This window comes from Camelus ferus, chromosome 18 (genome assembly GCF_009834535.1).
Source record: "Camelus ferus isolate YT-003-E chromosome 18, BCGSAC_Cfer_1.0, whole genome shotgun sequence".
NCBI lineage: Eukaryota > Metazoa > Chordata > Mammalia > Artiodactyla > Camelidae > Camelus > Camelus ferus.
In genome coordinates, this window is record NC_045713.1 from 6,099,325 (window position 1) to 6,121,744 (window position 22,420).

The 22,420-nt window shown below is 54.9% G+C and overlaps 1 long non-coding RNA gene across 1 annotated transcript in view; it reads left to right on the forward strand.

Moving 5' to 3' along the window:
• Positions 1-22,182, forward strand: part of LOC116657469 — a 35,943-nt gene extending 13,761 nt beyond the window's left edge. The window contains exon 3 of the long non-coding RNA XR_004312567.1: positions 21,632-22,182. This is a non-coding gene — a long non-coding RNA (uncharacterized LOC116657469). The remainder of the gene's footprint in view (positions 1-21,631) is intronic.
• The last annotated feature ends 238 nt before the right edge of the window (positions 22,183-22,420 follow it).

Below are 22,420 nucleotides of genomic sequence, written 5' to 3' on the forward strand. Positions count from 1 at the left end.
TGTGTAAGATGTTAATATTTGGAGAATCTGGATAAAGAGTATATGGGAATTCTTTGTGCTATTTTTGCACCTTTTGGGAAAGTCTGAAATAATTTCAAAATGAAAAGTGGACAAGAACAACAACAAAATCCCACTTTCGGAGCTCCTTTAGTGTCCCAGTGCCTAAGGAAGGAGGACCAGTTCCTTAACCAGACTGTCAGTCAACTTTAATGATCAGACCCCAACCCACGTGGAGCAGGTCCATGGCTCAGGAGCGCACAGGATGAGGCTGCCTGTTCTCCTGAAGCCATGGGGTCCCTGGAGGGGTTTCAGCTGGGAAGGGCCGTGGTCAAGTTAACTGCATCTTGGCAGGTGGATTTGACTGGATACAGAGAAGCCAGCTGAGAACTAATTTGTAATAGTCCAAGGGAGAGATGATGAAGACAGAGGAGAGGACAGACTCTGGAGGTGTTTGGGAGGTGACATCCGTAGGACTTGGTGATGGAAGATGGGGGAGAAACCAGTGGGAAAAGCAAGGGCGACTCTAAAGTTACTGCCACGGGGCGACAGAAAACAAACTGAGGGGGTAGATGCCCAAAGTGCAGAATGTTTCACCTTTGTTCCTCCAGATGGATTCTCCATGCGTCCCCACTTGCTCTGGGCGTGGAAGGTAGACTGCTGTGGATTCCATCACTTGGGCTCCCTCTGGCTTCCAGATATGTCCAGCCAATGAGAGACCCACAGGAGATGAGAGGACGGGCAGAGAAAGCGGTAGATACACCCCCCCACACCACCAACGCCTACTCTTTCAAGATTGGCAATAGCTGCCTTCATCCAACCAAGGCAGCCATTAGCTGGGCAACCCTCTCCCACGCTGCTGCTTCTGCTGGCCTCCTGTGCCCTTTCGTGCCCAGAGCGGGGGTAGCAGTTAATCCTCTGCCTCGCCATCCCTGCTCATTCTCTTAGCTCTCGCCTTTGTCTTTAGTCTCCTTACTAAACTTCATCAATTACCCTTTTAGTGCAAGGTCTGCTTCCTCCCAGGTCTCTGACTGATGCATCCAGCCCATGCTGTCTCTGGATTTTATCACCATGGTTGTTGTTCATCAAACACGATGAATGGTTGGTCTTTGCAGGAAGAGGGATTGGTGAAGAGACGGCTGTACTCCACTGTCTTAAATGGGAATTCCTCTGTTTCTATACTGGAATGGGCCCCAGCAGCCCTGTCTGTGCTACATGACCCCATGCCCCTGGCCTCAGCTGGTGCTGTCAGGTAGGCACGTGACCAGGACAATTAGAGTCCTTGCCTAGAATATTTCAGCACAAAGACATGTGGTCCTTAGTGATGTTAGGCCCACCTGTACCCCGTGCCCCATAGCGACATACAATACCCCAACCCCTTCCATTATAGGCCAGTTCCAGTTGGTTTCCCAACACTATGGCCTAAAGCACGTGACTAATACAGCTGTTACCTGATGGCTGTGCTGTTCACCAATATCCTAGCACAGACGGAGCCCGGTATTGTGTGCATCTGTCCCTGGGGAGTTATATCTGGAGCCTAAAGTCTCTCTGGGCTGGATGTTGAGATTTAGGGGTCATCTGATACAGTGGAGAGAATTGGGGCTATTGAGGTGGATGAGATCCGAAAAGGGACGAGACTTAGTACCAAGAGTTGGTCTTCCAGGGGCACATTTCCCAGGAGCTTTTGCTGTCTTTGTGGCAGGAGATGCTACGTCAGAGGTTTTCAGCCCTCACTGCCCAGCTGGGAAGGGCCGTGGTCAAGTTAACTGCATCATGGCAGGTGGATTTGACTGGACACAAAAAAGCCAGCTGAGAACTAATTTGTAATAGTCCAAGGGCGAGATGATCATTTTAGCTCCATAAAACACTGATGCTCCAGCCCAACCTCAGCGCAGTTAAATCAGTCTCCTTGGAGGTGGGAGCCCTGGCCTCAGCATTTTACCAGACCTCCCAGATGATTCTCACCTGCAGCCGATGGGCAGAGGACGCAGCTACCCTGCTGGCTGGGAAGGTGTGCTGTGGACCTGGCTTGGGGATGGCACTTTGGGACACAGAGAAGTTGCAGAAGGTACATCCTCTGCCCTGGAGGATCCAGTGCGGGATCCCAAGCCTGAAAGAGTCATTAGAGAACAATGCAGGGCAGCCTGTAATGAACTGCCACACAGCGCGCCGTCCACTCTCGCTGCTTTGGAAGTTGCAGGAGCAGGGGGACTGTGGGAGCAGAGAACCTACTGACTCACACTCCCACAGCATCCGGAGCCTAGGGCTTCTCTTGTGTTTCCTGCCCATCCTCTCCCTCAGTCCTGTAGGGTCCACACCTTGATTCCACTGAGCTCATGGGCATTAAAACATCTTCCTGCTGTTGGGCGCTGCGCAGATGTGAGCTTGTGGCCCTTGTCAGCGCAGAGGGCTTGTCACGGGATTATTGGTGGGCCACAAGTGCCTGATGTAAAAGGTCTTTCATAGGGGTGGCCCGAGGGCCCATGGGCCCCTGGCCTATGCACTTTCGGTTTGCAGTGATCGTGTGTACTGTCACACGGAGGATGCAGATCCAGCCAATCTCTGCCGCAGCCTCAGGGGTCTTGTGGCTTTGGGTGCCTGGGGAATCTAGGCTGCTACTGCAGCTCCCACCCCTCCTGTCTTCCTCTCTTTCTTTCTCCTGGGGCTGAGGATTGTACTTGGCCCTTGAAGGGAGATTGCCTTCCAGGAGCTCCCAGTCTGATGGAGGAGGCAGCCACAAAATCTGATGATATGACAGCGCAGAGCGAGCAGTGCTTCTTGGAGAGGAATTGATGGCAGATTCTGCTCCGGCTGCCTCTTCCCCTCATGAAACCCTTTCAGGGCCATCTCTCCTGTCACCTTTTTGGGGAAACCCTTTCTGGCTCCTCCAGGTAGAGGGAGCTGCCCCTCATCCGTGCTTCCTGGGTCTGTGTTGTGTGTCCTCCTCCCAACATCTCCCATCTGCTCCGCCAGGGTGGTCTCCTGAGGACTTTCCTCACCCCCGAGTGCATGAGGTCTGGGTCTTCCGTGAAGGTGAGTCCAGCACCAGTGCAGTGGGATAAAAACCCATTGGTTTAAGAACTGGCATCAATCCCCTTAGAGGTGAACCCTCCGGAGTCAGAATATTGATTAGACTCTAGAAAACAGGACCATTGGGGGCTGGCTCTTCTGCTTTGACAGGAGGCGGGATTTGAGGGGCAGGAGGAGGAAAGGGAAGGGGTATGCCAGGGCAGAGATGCAGAGAGACATCAAGGGAGAAGGATTTTAATAAGTTCCTATAATTACATAGCAGATCCCTCTGCCTCTCCAACCGTCAGTAAACCTTCTACCCACACAAATGCCTGGTGTGAGTGGGTTTGGGGATGGAAAAAAGGGAAGAGGATTTCCACATCTGGGTGGCAATGGTGGAGGACTGAGGAGTCTCAGGCAAGAAAGTGAGGCTGTCTCCAAACTGATGTTCAGTAGAAGCAGGGCTCCGGGTCAAGGGCACCCGAGATGTGAGCAGTCTTGCCCCCACCTGAGACTCCAAAGACATCTTGAGAAAGAAGGTCACGTCCTTCCACCATCCACGGGCCGGGGTGGGCTGTGAATCATCCTGGCGCAGCCCTTCATGGTCAGTATGACCCTGCCGACCCCAGCTTGCAACACGGGGGCGTGAATCTTTGGTGGCCGCAGCCTGGAGGAGCAGAGACCCCCTCGCGCTTGGACTCTTGCAGCCGGGCTGCTGGTGGGCAGTGGCCTAGTTCCCTCCCAGGAGCCTCTGGGGAGCTTCCCCTGCCTGCACGTCACGGGGGGAAGAGTGGGCCCCAGAAGACGCGCTTGACTTCTGCTCAGTGCCGCTCAAGAAACCGCTGTGGTTGCCTCATGCCTGGACATCTTCTCCGACAAGTGTCCCTGGCAAACGAGCAGAGAGGTTGCAATCTCTGAGGTCCAGATCAATGTGGGAGAAGGAGGGGCCTTGAAGCTGGTCAGTGGCTCCTGATTTATTTCCTGGGAAATTTTTTTTTCCCTTGAATTTGCTAAGAAACCCACCGGAGATGGAGCGGCAGGGGTTGCCCCACCCTATATGCCCCCTTGGCACAGACACAATACAAGCCTGGCCAGTGGGATTTCCAGTGGGGGTGGGTGCACCTGCCAAGCCCCAGGGCACCCCTGCAACTGCTCTTCTCTTTGCCACTCTCACTGAGCCCAGAGATGGCTAGCTTCTCCCAAGGGTGCACATAGTCACTAATGTTCACTTAGTCGTTCAGCAAACATTCCCTGGTTGTCTCCTGAGAGCTAACTGATCATAGTGCACCAGACATGACTCCTGCCCTCAGAGACTCTCCACCTAGTGGAGAGACAGATGGACGTGGCAATGGACAGCTATCCTGCCGTGTGGAAAGGCATTGGCAGTTGTGACCTGGGAGCACCATGGAGGCACCTGGGCCAGAAGGGGTGGAGCTGGAAGCTTCGTGAAAGAGATGATGAGAAGCTGAGTCTTAAAGGATGATGAGAAGGAGTTAGCGGGGGTTGGGGGGAAAGGCACAGAGGGGAGAGCACTGCCCTGTAGCCATGAGCAGGCCTCGGGATCTGAAGGCAGTCCCTGCTCAAACCCCTATCCTGGTGCTGCTTTGGCGGGCGGGCATCTCATAGGCCAGGGAGGGCCGGCCCGGTGACGCCCATTCCCTCCCGCCCCAGCCTGCTGCCCTGCACACGGCCCAGCCCGCGTGGAGCTCCCTGGGGCGTTTACTCCGTCAGCGTGTGGTGAACACTCCAGGGTCTGGAATTTGAGACACAGAAACCAACTCCAACTAAGTTACTCGCACAAGGAACTTACTCAAGGACACTCCGTAGCCCAGAATCTCTGGGAAAGCCAGAGTACCAGAAGCAGGAGCCGGGCCCCAGATCCCACTGCAGATGGGGACACCCACGGCAGGACCCGCTGTGGGCTCCCACATCGGTCACAGCACTGCCTCCAGGAACTGGACACGGGAGTCTGCCTCTCACCAACCAGAATGGATTCCATGTGGCATCTGCTTCCTGGGTCACTCCCTCCCATCCTGAGTCTGGTGGGTGTGTGATCGGTGGAGCCCAGGACACATGACAAACCCTGGCTGCAAGGCAGGCTGGAAGGTGGCTGGCTGGCTTTCGTGAAAGAAGATGGGAACTCATAAGGTGGGGGATTCCCCAGACATAGGAGGAGCATTCAGGGCCTTCGACAGGCTAAGGAGTGTTGGATGGGTGCTCTTGCCAGAGGGGGTGAGGCTCTGGCTGGCAAGGGAGCCCTGCTGGCTGGCATGATCTGACCACTAACCTTATGGCCCAACGCGAAGGCCTGCCAATGAGCCATCTACTCCCTCTTCTTTCATTTGTCCTTTTGCTCATTTATTCATCCAGCCAATCACTGATGATATGTCCTGTGTTCTGGGGGACCCTGTGCTGGGGATTAGGGTCCCTGAGATGAATCACATACTTCATTGCAGACACTCCACCCTCACGCCAGGAGCTCACGGTCTGGTGGGAGAACCAAGAGGCCTGCAACACCGATGCCAGGCAGTGAGGGGCCCGCCGTGGCTGCAATGTGGGGGAGTGGTCACTTTTATTATGGGGTGGCTTTGTGGAGGTGGAATTTGAACTGGGCATTGAAGCAGTTGCGGGATTTAGATACAGATGGATAGATGGATGGATGGGTGGATAGACGGATGGGGGACATGCAACTCCAGCCAAAGACCTGGAGGGGAGCACGCCGTGTGTGTACTGGGAACATTCTGGCAGCTGAAAAAGAGTCCTGGAGGACAGAATATAGGGTGCGCTTGCTACAGGTCAGCCATTCTCAGTGAGGAAGAATTGGGTCTATTTGGCCAAAGAGTGTGTCAAGTGATGACGAGGGAATTCGAGAGGAAGCAACAGACAGGGCCCCTTCTGTGCTGGGCGTCAAATTTAGGCGGAGGAATTGGTTGATCATCTGGGCAGTGGAGCCAGGTGGGGGATTAGATCTAGGTTTCGGCAGGACTACCAGGCTGTTTAGGGGGCTGGGATAGCAAGGCTGAGGCCAGAGGCAGGGCCAGGCCTCTTCCACCCACCGCTGGGCACAGAGTGGGGCCTGGGCTCGTGCTCATGGGCGGAGGCAGAGAGAGGGGGAGGCTGGGTCCCGACATTGTGCTTCCTAGATGTTTGATGTCTCATTTCTGTTTCCTTATCCACCTCAAAGGGCGAATCAGGGGGCAGGGGAAAGCCCTCTGTAAACTGTAAAGGGCTGTGCTCACGTGTGAGAGGTCCTTGGAACCCAGGCCCTGAGCCCGTGAGGTGTGGCTGGGCTGAGTGAGCGCAGCGCCTCCCAGGGCGTGGAGTCCCTCCTGTGAGCGGTGATGGCGGAGGGAGGCAGGGGCAGCTGAGACTGTGACTGAGTTTTATAAACTGCTGCCATTGGCCAACCACGGTGCTACCCCAGGAGCAGGAGACTCCAGGCTCAAGTCAGCCTCTCCCATCAACAGATGTGAAGAAATCGGTGTTGGGGAGAACGCCCAGGGTGGGAGGCTGTGAGGCCAAGTGGCCATGTCTTTCTCTTCTGGGGATGGGTCTACAGGAGACACTCCGCAAAGGGCCTTGGGGACCGCCTAGCGCTGCGTGTCCTTCCGCCGAGGGTCTGAAGGTTTCCTTTGTAGGTTTGCACGAGACAGGGCAAGGGGAGCCTGTGGCAAAAGGCCCAAGGGAAGCAGAATCCCGGAAGGCTTAGAGCCAATGGCTTTATTCTAGAGCAGGTGGCCCCAGGCCCATGTCGCTGTTCTAGCCACACAGTAGGTCCCAGCCACCACGGGCCACAGGCCGCACGTCTCCCAAAGGACTAGAGGAAGCCCTGCTCAGGGCTGTCTGCTTGACCAGCTTCTTGTCTGAGAACTTTTCAGCTTTTCTCTAATCATGACCTATCACCATCCATCCCTGCCCCACTGGAGCTCCCTTCTTGGGTGGGGGAGTTAGGGCTGGGGAAGGTGTCCTATGATCGCTCTAAGGGGAGTTGCATCCCCATCAGCCTTTCTATTTCTTTTTCTTTGTTGTCATGGTGACAGCACTTGACCTGCCTTGGTGATCCAGGGAATATGTGGGCTCCAGAAATCACAAATTCCATGGAGGAAGCAATCAGGGCCATGAAGGAAGGGAGGGTGGGAGAAGCATTCCACATGGGGCCACAGCAGGCATTCGGTAGGACCCTCTGCCACCTCCCAGCACCTCTTCTTCTCCCACCTAGGGAGACAGGTGCTTGGGGTGGAGGGAACCCCCCCTCGTTTTTCCTCAGAGTGATGTCATGACTTGTTTCCTCCTACGCCTTCCGATCTTTGGGTTCGCATCTGGAACACAGCAGCCTCCCTCCGGAGAAGCCCCCATGTTGTACTAGATTACTCCCACTCGTGATTTGTTTGCTGTTTCCCGAGCCTAGAATGAAATGTTTGCCATGAATTTTTATGGAAATGGCTATAACCAGGGAGTGCTACCTGACACCCCTCACCCCGTTAGACAGGCATCTCTCCTCCCACCCCAGGGGGCACAGTGGGGAACAGGTGTGAGATCTGGAGTCAGACCCCTGGGTATCTGTAGCTTTATGACATCGGAGAGGCCACTTCACCTCTGGGAGCCTCAGTTTCTCATCTGTATGGTGGGGATAATATCACTCACTCAGAGGGAGGAGAAGGACCTGGTGGCTGAGCCCAGGGTGGGTGGGCTGCACTGGGAGGGTGGTGTCTGGTGTCACCAGCTCATGGGGACTGCTGTCCTTCTGTCCCTGGGTAAGACTCCCTGACTCATGCAGAACATCGATCCTTTCCCCAGAGCCTTCGTGGGAGGAGGTGGCCTTGTGCCTTGGTCCCCTGTCCTGGGTCTCCACCCATGGGAGCCTGGAGCACCTTCCCCGAGGAGGTGGAGACGGGCTCCGTCACTCAGCTCCCCAAGAGAGCAGCGGCCCTTCTGCTGCGAGTTGGAGGAGTTGAGAGAGAAAACGTGGAACTAAAATAGCTCTTTTCCATAAACAAAGCTGCTTTTCGTTGGGGGAATGTAAACAGGCAGATGCATTAGGAGACAGTGCCATCCGGCCGAGCAGTGGGGGAGGCGACGACGGGAGGCCTGGGGCCGGGACTGCCAGTGTCTTGGCTGCCCTGGCCAAGCGAGAGGCCGGGCAGCCAGGCCGCTCCAGGGCCCAGGGAATTGGGGCAGACTGGACACCCTCCTGGGCCCCCGGCAGCATCACAGCCGCCCTGCGGGCCCCATTCAGACAGGGCTGGGGGCCTCTCCTCACGCTGGGTGCCTCCCCACCATGGGCTGAGAGTGTGTCCTGGAGTAGGGGGAGCAGGGACCTCTGACTCCAGAGACTGGTACTGAGCAGGCACCAGGGAACGTGGCCATTCCTGTCTGCCACTGTCCCAGCCCTGGTGCCGGGCTGGTTCCCCCTTCTCTGCTCCGCATCCTGAATTCCTAGTGCATTTACCTCCCTTCGCATTTGGTTATCCTGTCATGTGAATCAGTCTCAAGTCCCTTGAATGTGCCTTACACATTTGTCAAGTGCAAAGAAGAGCTCCTGGGTGGGGGCATCGATGGTGAGGGTGGGGCAGGGGCGGGGGGCTGCGGGAGGGGACTGGCGGGAAGAGAGTGAGGGCGTGTATCCCAGCTGCTCCGCCTGCCCTGGGTGGGCAGGGGCTTCTGGCGCTTCCTGAGTTGTCGCCCACCTTCAGGGCTGTCAAGCTCCCCGCCGCCTGAGAGACCCCGGGCTTGGCTTTGGCAGCTCTCCAAGGGCTCCTACGGAAGGGACTCATTTCTGGTTTTTCAGCTGTGGCTTTACTGGGACCATGGGCCTGTTTCAGGTGAGAGGTCGGTGGTCCAGCCCCCGAGTAGCTGAGCTGTCCCCAGGGAGACGGTCTGTCTGGTTCTAGAGCCAGATGGAACTTGACCATCACACTGAAAACTTCTGCCCTGAGCTGTGCCTGAGAAAGATGTTGTGATACCCCGTGTGCAGATGAGAAAACACGGCCCAGAGCAGCGAAGGGGGCCCAGCTCCAAGAGGCAGAGCTAAAAAGCCCAGCCTAGTGGTCAGAGGTGTTTCTCCACCATGCCTTGATGCTGTGTCCTGACCAGAGAAACAGAGCCCACTGATTCCTTTTGCAGAGCAGAAAGCAGAAATCCTGTGATGGTAAACAGCTCCCCAAGGTGAAGGAGCAGAAGTCAAGGGTGGACCTGGAATTGCTACCTGCAGGACTAGGCTCTCATCCGCTCTGAGGCTGCTTCATCACAGTCGAAGTCTTCCCAGGCATTGGAGGGCAGGGATGGCTGTTCCTCACCTGGAAAATGGGATGATGTGGGCACCTGCCACATAGGACAGGCGTGCGTACCACCTGAGACCCAGGCGCCAGTCGGAGGAAACCGTCCCCCTCCCCAGCCTTTGCCTGCCTGGAGGTGGTGACACTCTCCCGTAAAGACAACACCTGGGAAGCAGCCTCTGGCAGAGGGGAGGTGACAGTCCTGCTGATGGCTGGTTGAGGGCAAGGTGGCTACCATTCCTGTGGGGACTTGACTGGAGCCCTGGCAGGTGGGCCTAGGGGCAGCTGCAGTGGGCGCCCAGGTGAGAGGGGCCTGGAGCCGGGGCTGAGCTGCGGGCTGGACAGTGGAGGGACAGGCATGGGCTGTGGAGTCAGCTGAGGGGGCTGGCAGCCTGGGGAGGGCTGCTTGGGTGACCCTACAGAGGACCTTGAATCAAGCCCGCGAGAGGCCAAGGGAGGTGAATGTGGAGAAAGAGATGTGCCAGGAGGTGGGCCCAGGCTGGAGGAGCCTTTTGGGGGAGGAAAGGGTTTGGGCCCTGGAGCAGGAGCCTAAAAACATGTAGAATTTTCTTTGTTGATGTGGCCCTTGGGGAGGGTCTGACTAGCTCCAAAGGTCTCATCAGAGCAGAGGATCAGCGTCCCGGGTGGTGGACCCGTGGGGCCATTTTCCACAAGGACCCCAAAGTCCCACGGGAACCCTTCCCCACCTCTGCTGACCATTTCTGGGAGGGCCCCCTCCCTGTCGCATCCCTCGCAGAGTAGGCTCTGATCCTGAGGAGGGGGTCCCCTCCCAAATGCCCTCTGGCCCACACCCCTCTCAGCTTTCTCCTCCACCCCCTCATTCTGGCCACCGTCCCATCTGGCTATTGTCTGGCTTCCTGGCCACGCTCTGAGCCTTCTGCCTTCCTCTACCCTCCCCTGAAACTCTCCACCCACTTTCGGCTGCCAGACGGAGCCTAAGAAGGGGCTCAAAGTACCACGGTGCACTTGGAATTCCTGCGGTCAAAGACTTCCTATAGCTCCCCAGTGCCTACGCGGAGGAATCCATGCTCCTGGGCCTCCCCTGCGTGAGGCCCCGGCCTTGGCTGGCTCTGCGTCTTACCCACTTGCCTGTGGCATGCTGTCCCAGACCCCACGTTCTTCTCCACACGCTTCCCTCTCAGGGCGTCCTCTTCCCACACCTCCTGCCCCTCACCTCCAGGGGTGGGAATCCTCAGCTCCCTGTTCAGCCTGCCTCCGTGAGCCCCCCCGGGTCTCCAACCAGACCCTCTCTCCTGGAACACTTGGGAGACGTGTGTTGGGGTGAGGTGGGCAGGGTGTGGAGGCACAGGATGAGAGTGGAGGCCGGTTCTCAGCCTGGAAAGCTCAGTGTGAGCTTCAGCTGGCTCTGGGGTCTCTGGTCACTCGTCCCTTCAGCTTAGCCAGCTCAGGGCGGTGACTGACTCGTCCCCTGAGAGCTGGTGGGGGACTTGCACGGCTTGAGCCGCAGGTGTCCCTGTGTTGGTTGGCCATCACCCTTCCCCCGACCTCGCTCCCTGTCAGAGCAGGCGCTAAGCTACCTCCATCCTCCACTTAAGCTTCCTAAAGGGGTGGTCGGGGTTCAGATAAAAATTTGGATCAGGGCTGAGCTGAATCAAAGACTCTGAGTCCAAGCTATGACTCTGGTCTGCTGTAGAGAGGCCGATGGGTTCCTGGAGTCTCCCACACGGCTCTCTGGAGATTCCGCCATGATGGGAAGGTGGCCAGATGTGGGTGTTGGGCTGAGGACCCACATGCCTGCAGGCCCCTAGGGAAGTGGGAGCGTGGTCAAGGCCGTGATTCACAGCTGCTGCTGCCATGAGGTCATCTGTGGCCTCCTCCCCGCAGGGGGCTGGGTGAGGTGGGGGCTGGCCCAGTGGGATGGGACAGGCTGGTCCTCCCCATCTCCCTGGCAGGCGGGATGGAAGGGGAGAAGGCAGGAAGGCGGGCTATCTATCTCTGCCACCATCTAATTACCCCGAGAGGTAATTGCTCTGGGTTTTCTCTGACACCTTGAGATTTCTCTCCAGGGCCTTCCGCGGTGGAGCCAAAATAACCCTAAGGAGACTGCGGGCCCCAGGACAGCGCCGATTGCTAAACCCCAACAGCTCCCCGTCAGCCCCGCCGCGACGTGCCCGAGCTTTGAGACAGCGTGAGTTTATGACAGGTCCCATTATGTCTCTTGCACAAGCAGTGAGTGTTGAAATACCCAACGGATGATGACAGTGTTGAAATAACCTGTCGTCTCAGCACTTTCCCCGTCATTAGCCAGATGTTCCAGCCCTCAGAAGCATTTGCAGGCTTTTGCTGGGAGGGAGGGGGCCTGGATCGAGGCTGCTGGCCGAGGCCTGGGTGGGAGGATGGGGCCGGGCCTGTGGTCCCCAGGAGAACAAGGCAGGGGGTAGGTCTGCCTTGGAGGGATGGGGGTACAGACAGAGACGGAGGCCAGGGTCCCCTGGAGAAGGAGGAAGAGAGGCTAGCCTCTGCTGTCACTTTATGCCAGAGTCCCACAGTCTGCGAGAGAACCCCCTGTGAGCTCTGCGCCAGGGGATGGTCCTGGGAGGGACTCACCTTCAGGGCCCCTGGGGAGCCAGGCTTATGGGCTCTGCTTTGCTCTGGGTGCAGCTCAGAGAGGTGACTTCCTGAGGTCCCTCGGGAAAGGACGAAGCCTTATCTTGAATCTGGCTCAGGACTCTGAGGCCCATGTCCCCATCATGCGGTCTCCTACACCCCCTCCCAGCAATGGTCTTCGAGGAACCACACTTTAACCAGAAGGGTTGTTAATGTTGGAGCAAGTGGGACAGGGTCTGACCCCTCAAATCACCTACGAGAGATGTTTCCAGAATCAGGCTCCTGGCCTGGGTTTGCATCCCAGCTGCGTTCTTTTCTACGTGATGCCGGGCAGTGCTTCCCCTCCCTTGGCCTCAGTTTCCTCATCTACAAAAGGGGAACTGATAGATCCACTTGCGTTTGTCTTACACATATCTGAGCAAAGGAACTTTCTAGTAGCTGTTGTCTGGTAACACAAACTCCCTTGATAAGCATAACAGCATAAAACCCTGTTACTGGTGGCGTCCAAGCCAGGAGCGGGACAGCCACCAACTGTGGAGGGGACTCCAGCATCAGTGAGGGATGGACAAAGCTCTGACATCTGTTGTTGATTTGAGGAGTTAAGTGGAGGAGTTTGCAGCTAATAACTGAGCCCCAAGGGGTTATAGCTGCCAGGAGGGTGCAACTGGGAGGGGTCAAAGGTTTTATCTTTAGTGCCTTCCTATTTCTCCTGCTTCTGGAACCCAGTGTGGGACCCCATGTGCTCTGTCCTTTTCAGGAAAGGACTAGTTATCAACCATTCACACCTTAGTGAGAATGAATTTCCTGGGACCCGAGCCTCCCTGGGCTGAGGTCCCAGGAACTCTGGAGGGGAAAGTGCTGCCATCTTCAGGCTGCGTGGACTCAGCCTGCCTTGGGCTCTGGGTCCTGCCCCTGTTTGTCAAGAGCGCCAGGGCAGCTTTCTGACAACACCTCCCTTCAGCCTCCTGGCTCAGAGGAAGTGGTGGGACCCAGCCTGGGGCAGTGGGCCAGTCCGTCCCACGTTCCACTTGCTGTGTGATGTTGAGCGAATGCCTTCTCCTCTCTGAGCTTCAGTTTCCCTATCGGCATTAGGGACTCCGAGAGCAAGTGACTTACAAGATTACCATGGACTGTGATATGTTAAGACCTGTGGGTGCCTATGCAGGAGGGGATCTCACAGCCAAGATGATGCCAGGCTGGGAGACAGTGGGGCTATAACAGTGGGTGCTGACTGAATGTGGAAGGGTGCTTTGGCTCTGCTGGTGCAGAGGGGCTGGTGACGAGAATGGGGCACCCAGGAGGCTGCTGACCCCAAACCTCGGCTCAACACAGAGGGCTGTTTAAACGCGTCGACGTCGCTTCTCCTCTGTTGCCACCTCTCCAGGCCAGGCCGCCACCATCTCTGTCCCAGACAGAGCTAGGAGCCTCCTAACAAGCTCCCCACTGATCAATCTCCGCTCAGCAGCCAGAGGGATCTTTCTGTTTTCCAGCAATCTTTTAAAACCCTAAATCATATCAGAGACCCTCCCCCTAACCCCACCCTGCTTCAACTCTTACTGGAGTCTTCCCATTGCACATAAAATGAAATCCAGACTCCTCATCGTGGCCCTTCTCGCATGCTCCCTCCCTTCCTGTAGCTGCCTCAGGACTCTGGCACATGTGCTTCTCTTTGTATCAAGTGCCCCCCACCCCACCCGCCCCTGCCATCTCTTCGCCAGCCTTCAGCCTTCTCATTACTCTAGTTTAAATAGCAGCTTAGACGTCACCTCCTCCGGGATGTCCTCCTGAACTACTTCATCTAGTGGTGCTCCCACCCCTCTGGTTACTCCCTATCATAGCCACTTATTTCCTTTAAAGTTCCCTATTGCATGTGTAGTAATCTCAGTTATGTATCAATTGTGTCCCCCACTAGAATATAAGGATCTTGGCCACCACTGCATGCCTACTGTTTTTTGTGCATAGTAGGTACTCAATATTTGCAATGCATGAAAGTATCAATTGATGGTGTCATTTATGTGGGAGAATGATGATTTACTGAAGGCCTACTATGGGCCAAGTGATTTACAGAGAGCCTGCCCTTCACCTAGGGCTGCCATTGGCATCCCCTGGGGACTTTTAAAGTCTGCCCCTACTGGGCCCCTCCCCCAGAGATGCTGATCCAATTAGAGGAGGGGCCTAGGCATCAACATTAAACACCACTGCATGATTCAAATGTGTCTCTGAGATTCAGAGCCCCTGATAGAGTCCTTAAAAAAAAAAATAACAACAAGAACAAAACTTTTAATTTTAAGGTAATTTTAGACTGAAAAGTTGCAAAAATAGTTGCAGTATTCCGATATCCTTCACACAACTTCCCCTAAAGTCAGCTTTGTGCAGAACCAGGGCACAAGCATCCACAGCGGGAAATTAACATTGGTACTATCCTATGACATAAACTACACATCCTGCGTGAGTTTCGTTTGACTCTCCACCACCATACTCTTCCTGGTCCAGGATCCTACCAGGATCCCATGTTGCCCTCAGCCGTCCCTTTCCCTTACTCTCCTCTGGTCCCTAACAGTTCCTGGATCTTTCTTCATCTTCAGAACTTTGACACTTTTGAAGAGTACCAGCTGCTTTGTCGAATTTCCCTCCATTTGGGTTCGTCTGTTGTTTGCTCAGGACTGGAGTTAGGTCATGCATTTTGGATGAGAATACCCCCAAACAGTGCCTGTCCTTCTCGGAGCATCATGGCGACGCCTTCCTGCCTTAGCCATGACCACTTGGCAATGTTGTGTCGGCCAGGTTCTTCCCTCTAAATTCCTTCCCTTATTAGTTAATACATACCCAGGGGTGATAATTTGGGACTAAGCACATCCTGTTTCCCCTTGGACTTCTGTCCATTAATTTTAGCATCCATTGGTGGACATCATTTGCCGCAATTATTACTGGGGTGTTTGTCTAATGGTACTTTTCTAGTTGCTTCTTTCCTCCTACGGTGTTAACTGACATCCTAGTGTGTGCAACAGCCATCCTTTCTCCCCCAGTTACTTATTTATATGAGTGCAGTATACTGCCTCTTTTAATTCCTATTTAATCTTGCTACCTTGGGAACTAGGCATCACTACTGTGCTTTAGGAATAAGGAACCATGGCCAGGAGTGTGGGTACCACTTGCCTAAGGTCTCACGGCTGGTAGGTGGCTGGGGAGGGATTCCCAGTTATCCCAAATTTGGGCCCCCCCTCCCTCCCATTTTTTGCCTGGACCTCTGCTGCAGTCTCTGGACTGTCTCTGCCTCCACTCTTGACCTCGTAATTCACAACCCCAACTCCCCAAGCCTCGACACTAGAGCCTAGGAATGCTTTAGATCCTTCCAGGGGCTCTTCACGTTCTCTAAACTGTGCTCAAACGCCTTCACCTGGGTGAAAGATCACCTTTCACATCTCACCTCGAGCAATTCCTCAGGCCAGATATCTCTCCATCCTCCCATGCATACTTAGGTCTTCCCAGACCTCCTCCAGCCTTGTCTCACCTCCGGACCTTTGCAGAAGCTGCTCTTCCTGAGACACTGCTCTCCTCCTTTGCTGGCTCCATCCCACTCTGCCTCCAGGGTGCAGAGTCAGGCATGCTTCACCCTGCAGATGCCTTCCTACACCCTCAGGCCAGTCCTGGGCCTGCTCTGGAGGAGGGGCTCCTTGGTCCTCCCTGGATGTAGTACTTGCCAGCGGCCTTGTCTCGCCTATTAGCGCCCTGGGTCTCCTCTCTGGCCAGACTGTAAGCTCCTTGAGGGCAGGGATTGGGTCTGGAGATCCCCAGCACCTGGCGCGTCGAGGTTTTGGTTAATGTTTATGGAATGTATGAAAAATGGACTCCAAGGTCCATGCTCTGTCTGCTGCCCTGGGCACCTACTGTGTGTTTTCAGCAGTGTGCTAGGGGCTGGAGAAAGTGACGGGACGTTGGAGGGAGAAGAACTACGCCTGTAAAACTGATTTCACTAACACAGGGCGGGGCCTGTGGAGGACTCGGCATTGGAGGAATGTCTACTAAGTAGCAGGCCTTTCACACTGTCATCCCTCAGCAATATCATTCTAGAGACGAGGAAATGGAGGCTCAGAGAGGTGAAGTGACTCGGCCGGGGTCACACAGCTGGTTAGTACCAGAGCCTGCAGGATGCCGATGCACACACATTAGCCATCACCCCACACGGCCCGCTCATACCCACCCAGAGGGCCAGTGCCTCGTCCAGGCACAGAGCTTCCTCTGGGCCCCAAATCTGGTGGCCCTGAGTGGTCTTTTGCCCTATGTCATTAATTGCCCTCTAGACCCTGCCTCATTGGGTGTTTCTGTTAGAGTTAAAAGAGCAATAAAAACCAGCATAATTGGAAGACAAAGGCGACTGCCTGGCCTGCCCGCCCGAAGGAGTAGAGTGCCGGTAACTTGGGTGTGAACCTACCTGTGATTCATGCAGAAAAATTACCACCTTCCGTGTACAGGTGTGTACAGGCCGCCGGGTGGGGTGCGAGCAAACACGGCATTTAGTTCGGGTAGTAAAACTCAGGCCTGTGGTCGGGAACCACATTCAGATGGCCTCCTGCTCTCCCTACCTCTCCACTCCAGGGAAACATTATTGGTGCACAGCCCTTTAAAATTTGCAAAGTGCTCCCGCTGGTGTGTTTATATGGATGGCATAGCCCCACCCATGCTGGGGCCAGGACAGCAAGGGGCTGGGTGCTCCAGTTCAGGGGACCAAGATAACAGGGCTAAGGGGAGCCTCAGGGGGTGATGTGCTGTCAGGAACAAGGACCCTAGCCCTGGAGAAGATTGTGACCCAGCAGCTGGGGTCCGAAGAGGTGTCCCAGCATTCTGACGGACTCAGGACGGCTTCCTGAAGGAAGGGGTGGGAGAGCCCCTTCTAGGAAGCCCGTCTTCCCCATGGATCCCCTGTCTGCAGCTGGAAGGAAGTCTTCATTTTGAAAGAGAGGAAGAAGAGGGACCCACTGGGTCCCCACTGAGCGTCAGAGCTGCTTCCCTGGACACCTGCTGTCATATCGGCTGGGGGCTCTGGGCCCTGCTGGTCCGGCCGCTGGACGCTGGGCTCAGAAACTGGCTCTCTTGGGCTTACTTGAGCCCACTGATAAGGCTTCTCTCTCCCCAGATCAGGGAATCCGCTTTAGCAGAAAGCAGTCCGCAAAGCCAGGAGCTGCGTGCTAAGCTGCTCCCGGGAAATAAATGTGGACATTGAGATTGAGGGGTGTGGGGGCTTGGGCCGGGGGCCGTCCCTCCCTGAACCAGAGCTGCCCCCAAGGCTCTGGCCACAGGTCCCCTTGCCCTGTGGGTGGTCCATTGGCCTGACACCTGTTTGCGGGGCTGTGGGCTTTCTTGCCCTCATGTGCCTGCCGTGCTCTGAACCCTCAGTGGCTCCGCACTGCCTACAGCCCTTTTCCCAAATTGGAGGACAGGTTCCTATGGGCCTAGGTCTTGGTATTTAGGGAGGAACAAACTCCCAGATAAATACCTGTGAACATCGATGTGTACTTACCTGGCAAATTATTTTGATATCATTATCAAGGTGTGAATGTGCAATATAGCCACATGATTTGAAATTCAAACTGCTATAAAAAGGCATCCATCAAACATCCCCTTGCCAGCCCATCCGCCTGCTCCCTAGAGAAACACTTACTTTCTTGGGTATCCTTCAGTACTTCTTTACGTAAACGCTTACATCAGTATGTATTCGCATACACAGATGCTGTTCTACTCCTTGTGTTTTTCCCTAATAGTAGGTACAGGAGACTTTTGCATATCAGAACATATAGCGCTGCCTCCTCCTCCTCTTCCTCCTCCCTTCCCCCCTCCCCCTCCCCCAACAGCTGCATGTATTCCATTGTGTGGATGTACCATCGTGTGTTTCACCATTCCTTTTAGATAGACCCTGGGGTTATTGCCAGCTTTGTGCTGGTACACGCAGCTGTGACCAGTGGGCTTGTGACCAACAGGCCTCTTTCCTCTCATGCTCAAGGTGCATCTGTCGAGTAAATTCCCAGAACTGGGATTGTTGGGTCACAGGGTAAAAGCATCTGTCACTCTGACAAGAAATGACTAAACCATCTTTCATCGGGGTTGTACTAGTCTGCATTCCTACCAGCCACGTATGACAGTGTCTGTTTCCCAACATGACAGCTCTACCAGCTATGGCTGTGTTTCATGCTTTTGGATTTTTGCCTATCTGATAGGTAAGAGGTAGGATCCTGGTGTGACTTTCTCCGTATTTCTCTTCAATGTGCATGAGATGGAGTGTCTTTTCATATGTTTATATTTCTTTTCCTTTGAATGCTCTGGTCAAATCTTTTGCCCACTTGTCTATTTGATTGCTGGGGTTTTTTTTTCTCTTATTGGTTTCCAGGAACTCTTTACATATTAGGGAGTTTAGCCCCTAGGCTATGATGTGAGTTGCAAATATTTTCTCCCAGTTTGTCTTTGACTTTGCTTATGATCTTTATCATGTAGTTTGTTGTTGTCATTATTATTAATTTAATTCATCATCTTTTCTGGCTTTTGGATTTTGAGTCATTAGATTTCCCCCATGCCACAGTTATAAAGGGATTCACTCGTGTTTTCCTCTGATTCTCTGAATGATTTTAATTTCTACATCAAAATCTTGGATCCATTTGGAGTTAGAACTGGTGTTCTGGTGAACAATAGATCCAGTTTTATTGGTCTCCAGATGGTTTCCCGGTTGTGTTAACACCATTTATTAAAACTCTCATCTTTACCTCCCTGATGTAAGAGACCACCTGTATTACACACTAAATTCCAGTATGTTTCGGCAAGTGTCTGGGCTTTTCCTTTCTGTCCCATGGATCTGTCTACTCCTGAGTGTGATAAATCATTTGAAAATGAATTTTCAAGATGAAATTCTAAGATCTGAAGTGATTCTGAGTTTGCCCCCCACCCCGTTTCCTCCCCTCACCGCCCTCTCCCTGGCCCTAGCCCCTCGCTCCTCCACACAGCTGACCCACATCAGGGTGGGAATCATTCTCTGCCATCAGGAGAATTGTAGCCCAAGTGCCTTAATGGTTATTAGCTGAGTTGTCTTCTCTTCCAGGAAGCCTTCCTGGCCGTCTCCTTGCCCCTGGGCAGAGCAACCTGCTCAGCCAGCACTCCTCCCTCGCAGCACCTATTAGAGTTACTGGGCTGCATTGTAATCGCCTGTTTACTTGTCTCGGGCAGGATTCCTCCTGGTCGTGAATCAGTCAACGTGCTTCTTACTCATTTATAGGGCAATAATCTGGCTGCAGCCCGGAGTGCCACGAGCGAAGTGTTTGATTCTTGTTAAGTGTCTATCAATCCACGGACATTTTCTCGTTTCCCCTCAGGGCTTGGTGCTAGATGTGTCTCCTCTTCCCCAAGGCCCCCACCCATCAGCCTTGCTGCCCCCTCCCACGGTCTCCATGGAGACCCCTGGCTGGGCCTCCTCACCCTGGGGGAGAGGACTTTGCAGAGCGGCTGAGGGCCCAGACATCCACGTGTCCTGGAGAGCTGATGGGCTGTCTCGGTTCCTTCTTGGACATCCCGCTGCGACACACCAGGCCCACCCAGGGTTCCCCGGGCCCAGCTGCCACATCCCCATCCCCACCCTCAACCACAGGTCCCAGCAACTTCAGGACCCAAGTCACAAAGGGTGATGGATTGGCTGCTACTGAGATACAGAAAATGCAGGGAGGGGTCTCACCTCACTGGAGAAGCCCCTTCATCTTTCAGAGGAGAGAGCCAAGCTGTGTGGGGGAGGGACAGAAGGGGACTAGAACCAGGGCCTCCTGCTCCTCAGGCTGGGCAGACCGTGGGGAGGTTTTGGCAGCGCCCCTCCCTGCAGGGGCCTCCTTGGGGAACCCTGATTTCCCAGCTAGTGCCCTGGGGCCTGGGGCCTGGGAGAGCGTGTCCAGACGGCTCAGAGTGGGCAGGACTGGACCCACAGCAGGGCCAGAGACCAGCCAGTGCTGGTTCCGAGTAGGTGACGTGAAGCTGGGGAGGAGAGTGGTGGCAGAACTGGACGTGGCTACCCAGTGCCAGGGACAGAGCCCTGCTTGTCCAGCCCCTCCCCCATCTCCACACGAGGCCCCAGTGTCCTCATCTGAAAAATGGGACAGCCACCTGGCCTAGGCTTCCTGCCTCACAGCATGGTGTTTTGAGTGGACAGTGGACCTGAGGATACTCTGGGAGTCATGAATCTGGCTCTGATATTTGGTGGGGTTACATTGCCGGATGACCCCTGTCTTAAGAGCCCCCAGAAGAATGGCTCAGTGAAGAGGCCAGCTTTGCAGAAAGGCTGAGTCCATTTCATCTATAGTCAGAGCTGTAAGATGAACTGGGCTTGTGAGGTAGTGAGCTCCCCGTCACTGGCAGAGGTTTCCCTGACCGGGAAGCTGTGCATCTGACACTGGTCTGTCCTCTCCCCTCTCCAGCCCTGAAAGGCTCTGGTGTTTGCTTTTAAGACTTATTTCCTTTACCCCACCCTTCGTTACGCCCCACCTCCAGGTACACAGGGCCCTCTCCTTTCCTGCCTTGCAGTGTGGGGAGCAGAGGCAGGAACCAGGAACCTCATACTTCTCCGATGCCTGTGGTTTTGTCGCTTTAATAAGCTTTGTGACCTTGGGCAACTTACTCAGTCTCTCTGAACCCAACTTCCTCGCCACATTGTTGGTGGATGAGATAGTGGGCGGGAAGTCCTTGGCTCCGGTCAGCCCCACAGTAACTGCTCAATAAACAGAGCTGAAATGCCAGTCCCCGTCCTCTCTGCCACCCCCTCCTCATCCCTTCCATTCAGAGTTCCCTTTCCGGCTCCGGGACACAGACATCCCTTTCACTCTGTGCCCCCCACCCCCACCCCATTAGAGCCAGATCATAAAACCTCCAGGGGAGGGAGGCTGGTGACATCTTTAGTGGCGACACTTGGGTGAAAAATTCATGACCATCAGTTACTCAAGGAAGAAGGAGGGGGAAATGAGCCATTTCCGACTCTCAGGAACGTGGCTCTCCCCGGCTGTGAGTCCACAAATCTATTTTATGTGACGAGATCTATCGTCTAATAGAAGGAGCTTATCACAGACTTAAGAAAAAGTGCACAATAATGCGCCACTGTTTCTCCACCTCTCGGCCCCACAAGGCACCCTTCTGGAGAATGAGGGCAATGGCGCCTCTGGGAGCCACAGACAGTTCACAGGCCAGCAGAGTCCTGAGGGCTCCTTGAACCCCCATATTGAGGCCGGCCCCTCCCATGTATCTCAAAGCACACCCCCCCCACCCCGGCATCCTGCCCTCAGCAGTGCTTCTGTGGCTCCTGGCTGGACCGCTGCGTCCTCCCCAGCACCTGCTTCACACACCACGGAGGCAGCAGCTTGTCTCACGTGTCCCTGGTGCCCTGCGCAGGGCGGGGCATGTAGGTGACATTGAGACGGACTGCCACTTGAGCAATCATGAGAGATGGCTCCAGGCCCAGTCTGTCCCAGGTGCCGGCAGGGGCAGTAGGGCGCAGACCTCAGCATCCCAGCCATTGATTTGGCAGAGGCTGTACCAGAAACATCCTTGCCACGCTGACCGGGAGCAATAGAGGGGAGAGGCTGCCAGCAGGTGGGAAATAAGAAAAGTCTTCTGTCTGGAGGCTTCCAGGAGTATCCACAGAGTGAGCAGGGGCAAAGTGGAGCCCGGGAAGATGAGGCACCCCAGTCTGGGGGGTTGTAACCTCCAGCTTTTGTTTCCTGTTTTTTTTTTTTTAACATCCCCAGATTGGAGTGACCTATAAACCTGGGTTTCCAGATGAAGGGAAGGATCAGGCCTCAGTGGACACCAAACACATTGAAGCTGGAGGATTCCGAGGAGGTCCAGGAAGAGGAGCATCTGGGGGCACGCGGTTCAGCTGGAGCTGTTCTGTTCTTATCCATTTTATACCCCGGGATTCTGCCTGTGATTTCCCGTGTCAAGCGAGTTCAATTTCTGAAACAGAATGAAAAGCCACTGATCTCGTCCAGAGGAGGCAGTTACTGACTTTCTATCCCCAGGGCCTCCCTGCCAGCCACTGGCTTGAGGTGAGAGCAGGACCAGTCAACATGCATCGAGCAGACATTGATCACGCAGCCACCAGTGGGGCGAGTTAGCCTGGGGCGGGAAGTCAGCCGCAGTGCCCATGTGACAGGGGATGCCTGGGGTCCGATGCCATCAGATCCCACAACGGGCACGGCGAGGCCAACACGACACAGAGAGTGTCCAAGCACGTGGGCTCGTCAGGGCTTGGCCACAGCTGGCATTTAATAAATGCTGCTAAATGGAAAAGAGCAAAGCTGGCTGAGTGGACGGCTGGATATTCTTAAAAGGGAGTTTTATTAACACTCGGCGGAGACAGCAACTCTGACTTCTGGGTGGAGGAAAGGAGGCTGTCAGCCTCTAGGAACAAAGGGCGGTTGTAACCAGGTTATCAGTCTGGGGCGCGCTTAAACGCACTCCTTACAAGTGCTTGCAAGGGGTCAGTTTTCCAGCAGGTTAAGCATCTCTGTGGTGATCCAGCTCATACCTTAGAG